Genomic DNA, 7040 nt, shown 5'->3' on the forward strand with positions numbered 1-7040 from the left:
ACTTTGATCTATATCTGAAGTTTTGATCTAATTAATTTTTTTTTTTTAGTTAAAATTAATAAATTAATTTTTTTTAATTTAGGTGCTGACGTGGCATTTTTTAATGTCAAATAATATTTTTATTATTATTTTAATGGCCACGTCATCTTCCGTTTGCCACCTGTGCAATTTCCGTTTCTAATGTAACGGCAGGGACAAAAAGGAAACGCGTTTTCCAGGATAGGGACTAAAAGCGGTAAAAAAAAAATTTAGGGACCAAAATAGAAATCGCGTGAAAATGTAGGGACGAAAATGTGCTTTTCGCCTAAATTTTACAAAATATTTAAGTGTTAATTTAGTAAAATAAAATTCATAGTAGCACTTATGCATGGGACTACTGATAGGGTATTTGTTGAAAAGTGAATTTAGGAATTAGGCATATGAACTTTCTTGAAGCATGTTTTAAATTTGAGCGCATCTATGAAGTTTTCCTTCATAAAAAGTAGAGATATTTGAGGTGTGCATGGCGGCTGGTGCAGTGCACGGTGGCTGGCGTGAGGCCCTTAGCTTGGAGTTTGGACCAGAAATTTGAGCCACCACATCCACATGGGGATTGTGGGGTTGCCAGAGAATATTGGAAGGACTAGAAAGCGACCGCGGAATGAAGACACCTGATCTGCACGGAATTGAGAGTTAATGAGAACCGTGAAGTTTTGTTGGGATGGGAGTGGGAGTGGGACCCAAAATTGTCGTTTTAACTTTTAAAAGGAAGGAGCCATATGTGATTTCATGGACAGTTGTACCCCAACGTTACTCAACCATTGATTCAAAAGTCAAAATAGACAAATAAAAAAACACATGCATACATTCATTTATTTAATGATGTCACCATGATTTTTAGATGGATTTTACTAATGTGTGTTTTTAGGGCATACATTAATTTTTATTTTTAGATTTTTTTTTTTTTTGAGAATTGAAAAAGTAATAACAGTTTTTTCAATTTCAGAAAAAATATTTCCAAAAATAGAAAGTTAAGGGCACACATTAACCAGACCATTTTTAGATTCGGATAATTCACAAAACCGGTAAGAGAAAAAATTTAAAGTTTTTAAAGTCAAACTTGAACAATGATAATGTCATAATTACTTTATTAATTAATTTAATAAATACAAATATAGATATTAAATTTTTAAAATTAGCATACTTGACTAATATATATATATATATATATTAAATGATTTTCAAGCATATTTTAAATAAGAAAGTTAATAAAAAAATAATAATAAAGCATGAAAAAAATACTTTAAAAGTTATAATTGATTTTTGAAGTATAAAAGTATGAATATATTTTGTAAGGACCCAGTTTGGATTGACCCTGGGTGATGGGTTTTCAGCCCAATAAGCCCAAACAATACATTTATAGAGAGTGGGTGAAAAGTTTAAGTGCTGGCCATCGATCACCAAGCATGAACTTTTTATTATAAAAAGTGTTAAGAGTTTCTTTACAAATGGGGGGATGCTCCTCGGCCTGTGGCCGAGGAGGCCTTATTGTTCTCCCTTTTTCTCCCCCCCCTCTTTACATTACTAGCTTTTCTTTTATAGTTTTTATCTTCCTATCCCCTCTTTCCATCTGTTGATCATCTATTTGTCTTTCTCTCTGGCCGTCCGTCCCATCAGAGGCCTTATCGGTACTCAAGTGGTTCACTCTGATCAAAGTTATCCTGCCAAGGGTTACCTCCCCATTAATGCGGCCAGGGGGGTTAGTTGAATGCATTAAATGTGAGAGTGACAGCTTACTTTGGGGTTAGTCTCTCCTCAAAATTACCTTCGTCAGGCCGAGGACAAGGTGGTCCTCGGTGTGGATTGGGAAGGAAAGGCTTTCCCTCACCTTAGCCCTGAATAGCCTGTGCTCCTCGACCTGGGCCTTGGGCTTGCTACATGATGGGCCGAGGCTATCAGGCCCATGGGCCCCACAATAGCCCCTCAAAACTCTGCTGCACGTTCCCTCGAACGGGGAGGAGGGTTTTGATACCTGCGGATCCATTGGACGAATTGCCCCACTTCGGTTTATACTGAGGCTAGCGGCTTTTTGACTGCTCGATGTGCATTTTTAGCGTTTCAAAACTTAATGGGCGCCCACCTTAAATTTTGGCGGCACCACGTTTCCCACTTTCAACGGCATGATCTTTTGCTTTTATGAGCAAGCGGTTACATTTAGGGAACCTAAGGGGGAGTATAAATACCTGTTTGAACCGCCTGGTTTCATCATTTTCGCGCTTACAATTATTGATGCATATAGTTCGAATCTGGTTCGACTTGCACATTATCTAAAGAGTATCGTCACATTTCTGTAAGTCTTCTTTTTCTAGCGACCCCAAATTTCCTTGATTTCACTCTTCCTTTTCTCTTTTGGAACTTTTAGTTATCTTTGGGGAATGGGTAAGTTTAGGAAGTTGGTCGAGTCCGATGAGATGATGAACAAATTCATTGTTGACTATGGANTGACTCCAAGCTCTACCTCTCATGACCACGAGCCGCCGAGACTCGATTGATGAGGACGATGACGAGATGAGGTGGTCGAGGAGTCGTTTCGTGGTCGGGGATGGCGTCGTTGCTCCATACCCAGAGACCCATGGCCGGAGACAGCAAGCTCCAAACCCAGATCTCTTTCCCTCCAAACTCTTTCTTTCATAAATCTCTCTCTCTCTCTCTCTCTCTCTCTAAAACCAGAAGAGAAAGAGCCTCTCTGTTCTTCTTCGTTGCTTCTATCAGGTAAGCTTTTTTTCTCTAAGATTCAAGTTTAATCTCTTTTTCTTCATCGTTTTCGTCACTTTGATCTATATCTGAAGTTTTGATCTAATTAATTTTTTTTTCTTTAGTTAAAATTAATAAATTAATTTTTTTTAATTTAGGTGCTGACGTGGCATTTTTTAATGTCAAATAATATTTTTTATTATTATTTTAATGGCCACGTCATCTTCCGTTTGCCACCTGTGCAATTTCCGTTTCTAATGTAACGGCAGGGACAAAAAGGAAACGCGTTTTCCAGGATAGGGACTAAAAGCGGTAAAAAAAAAATTTAGGGACCAAAATAGAAATCGCGTGAAAATGTAGGGACGAAAATGTGCTTTTCGCCTAAATTTTACAAAATATTTAAGTGTTAATTTAGTAAAATAAAATTCATAGTAGCACTTATGCATGGGACTACTGATAGGGTATTTGTTGAAAAGTGAATTTAGGAATTAGGCATATGAACTTTCTTGAAGCATGTTTTAAATTTGAGCGCATCTATGAAGTTTTCCTTCATAAAAAGTAGAGATATTTGAGGTGTGCATGGCGGCTGGTGCAGTGCACGGTGGCTGGCGTGAGGCCCTTAGCTTGGAGTTTGGACCAGAAATTTGAGCCACCACATCCACATGGGGATTGTGGGGTTGCCAGAGAATATTGGAAGGACTAGAAAGCGACCGCGGAATGAAGACACCTGATCTGCACGGAATTGAGAGTTAATGAGAACCGTGAAGTTTTGTTGGGATGGGAGTGGGAGTGGGACCCAAAATTGTCGTTTTAACTTTTAAAAGGAAGGAGCCATATGTGATTTCATGGACAGTTGTACCCCAACGTTACTCAACCATTGATTCAAAAGTCAAAATAGACAAATAAAAAAACACATGCATACATTCATTTATTTAATGATGTCACCATGATTTTTAGATGGATTTTACTAATGTGTGTTTTTAGGGCATACATTAATTTTTATTTTTAGATTTTTTTTTTTTTTGAGAATTGAAAAAGTAATAACAGTTTTTTCAATTTCAGAAAAAATATTTCCAAAAATAGAAAGTTAAGGGCACACATTAACCAGACCATTTTTAGATTCGGATAATTCACAAAACCGGTAAGAGAAAAAATTTAAAGTTTTTAAAGTCAAACTTGAACAATGATAATGTCATAATTACTTTATTAATTAATTTAATAAATACAAATATAGATATTAAATTTTTAAAATTAGCATACTTGACTAATATATATATATATATATATTAAATGATTTTCAAGCATATTTTAAATAAGAAAGTTAATAAAAAAATAATAATAAAGCATGAAAAAAATACTTTAAAAGTTATAATTGATTTTTGAAGTATAAAAGTATGAATATATTTTGTAAGGACCCAGTTTGGATTGACCCTGGGTGATGGGTTTTCAGCCCAATAAGCCCAAACAATACATTTATAGAGAGTGGGTGAAAAGTTTAAGTGCTGGCCATCGATCACCAAGCATGAACTTTTTATTATAAAAAGTGTTAAGAGTTTCTTTACAAATGGGGGGATGCTCCTCGGCCTGTGGCCGAGGAGGCCTTATTGTTCTCCCTTTTTTCTCCCCCCCCCTCTTTACATTACTAGCTTTTCTTTTATAGTTTTTATCTTCCTATCCCCTCTTTCCATCTGTTGATCATCTATTTGTCTTTCTCTCTGGCCGTCCGTCCCATCAGAGGCCTTATCGGTACTCAAGTGGTTCACTCTGATCAAAGTTATCCTGCCAAGGGGTTACCTCCCCATTAATGCGGCCAGGGGGGTTAGTTGAATGCCCAGGTATAATGGTGTGCGTAGTTTTACCATAGTTTGGGTCCGAGGACCATGCAATACCTTGGCTCTGTCTACCACTTCAATTTTTACTGTAAGTATCTAGTTTCCCCATAGGTTTGGGTCCGAGGACCATGCAATACCTTGGTTCTGTCTAGTACCCAGGTATAATGGTGTGCGTAGTTTTACCATAGGTTGGGTCCGAGGACCATGCAATACCTTGGCTCTGTCTACCACTTCAATTTTTACTGTAAGTATCTAGTTTCCCCATAGGTTTGGGTCCGAGGACCATGCAATACCTTGGTTCTGTCTAGTACCCAGGTATAATGGTGTGCGTAGTTTTACCATAGGTTTGGGTCCGAGGACCATGCAATACCTTGGTTCTGTCTACCACTTCAACTTTTCTTTAAGTATTAGATATAATGGTGTGCGTAGTCTTACCATAGGCTTGGGTCCGAGGACCATGCAATATCTTGGTTCTGTCTACCACTTCAATTTTTATTGTAAGTATCTAGTTCCCCATAGGTTTAGGTCCGAGGACCATGCAATACCTTGGTTCTGTCTAGTACCCAGGTATAATGGTGTGCGTAGTTTTACCATAGGTTGGGTCCGAGGACCATGCAATACCTTGGCTCTGTCTACCACTTAACTTTTTGTAAATAGAGGTTTGTCCTCAGATCGCGTTACTGGAGATGATTACCCTTTGCGTCAAATTATGATCTTTACACGTGGCATTGATCTCGCCTCCAACCCGTGGCCCCATCTTTTTCATTTATGAAACGCCTTTGTCTGTTCGTATTCCGCGCTTGACGCTCCGGTGCGCGAAATGCGCCTTCATTAATGTCCTCGTAAATTGACACGAGTCCTACCGTCCGTGGCCTCCTTGGAAATTGGCGACTTCATTACTGACCCAGCTGGTAATATTCTTTTCGAACTCTGCATGAATAATTCTCACCAAACCCCCATCCCCTATATAAAGCAAGGAGGTGTTCCTCCGCAACCCATGAACCTTTCAACACAAACAGAACAAAACACTTCTTCCAACCTCCCATGCCCTTTCAACAACCCCGCCGGAATTGCTCCCGAGACCGACAAAACCGGTATGGCCGCAGCCCCCACTGGGGTTTCGGTGCGGCAGAGTCTAGGCGTAACCCTGATGGTGCCCTTCGAGGTATCCCAGAGGGATGTTGCTAGAGAACCTAACATCCTTCCTCGGAGCACACCCCCGACGAGGAAGGCGTGCGAATTCACCTCATGGGCGGTGCTCGAGTGTTGCCGTCTCCAACGGCCAACACTTGAGAGGAACGGAGAGAATCGAGGGAACATCATGGGGGAGGGTATCCCGGAGCCCCTGCCTCTGCTTCTCTCTTTGTTCTAGCTCCGCCTAGCCGAGGAGGGAGTGGTTGGGGGCCTGAGAGCATGATTGCCTTCACCTCCTCCGCCGCGTGTCAAGCTCTCCCATTCTCTTGGTGCCAAATAAAAGCACGAGTTGACACTTCCCTCCGGCTAGCTTCTCCTTAGGGCGGCTCCACTTGGGCCTCTGATTGTAGGAATAGCAGGTGGCTATTAGCTTGTAAATTTGCTTGTAGACAGGCCTACCTGAGCCTCTGATTGTAATATGTAATTTTTCTATGCATGAAATAATAATATCAAGATCTTTCTTTGTTTGTTTCGTTTTTTTTTTTTTTTTACTGCCAAATCTTCCATATACTTTTTTTTTTAACTTACTGTAAAACGAATATTCAGAACTTATAATACTTATCTTTTCAACCTAATGTAAAACGAACACTCAGAACTTAGAACACTTACCTGGTGCGCCGGCCAGCACCCTAACCTTCCCACAACGGCGCCAATTGTAAGGACCCAGTTTGGATTGACCCTGGGTGATGGGTTTTCAGCCCAATAAGCCCAAACAATACATTTATAGAGAGTGGGTGAAAAGTTTAGGTGCTGGCCATCGATCACCAAGCATGAACTTTTTATTATAAAAAGTGTTAAGAGTTTCTTTACAAATGGGGGGATGCTCCTCGGCCTGTGGCCGAGGAGGCCTTATTGTTCTCCCTTTTTTCTCCCCCCTCTTTACATTACTAGCTTTTCTTTTATAGTTTTTATCTTCCTATCCCCTCTTTCCATCTGTTGATCATCTATTTGCCTTTCTCTCTGGCCGTCCGTCCCATCAGAGGCCTTATCGGTACTCAAGTGGTTCACTCTGATCAAAGTTATCCTGCCAAGGGGTTACCTCCCCATTAATGCGGCCAGGGGGGTTAGTTGAATGCATTAAATGTGAGAGTGACAGCTTACTTTGGGGTTAGTCTCTCCTCAAAATTACCTTCGTCAGGCCGAGGACAAGGTGGTCCTCGGTGTGGATTGGGAAGGAAAGGCTTTCCCTCACCTTAGCCCTGAATAGCCTGTGCTCCTCGGCCTGGGCCTTGGGCTTGCTACATGATGGGCCGAGGCTATCAGGCCCATGGGCCCCACAAT

This window comes from Quercus suber, unplaced genomic scaffold, assembly GCF_002906115.3.
Source record: "Quercus suber isolate HL8 unplaced genomic scaffold, Cork oak 2.0 scaffold_823, whole genome shotgun sequence".
NCBI lineage: Eukaryota > Viridiplantae > Streptophyta > Magnoliopsida > Fagales > Fagaceae > Quercus > Quercus suber.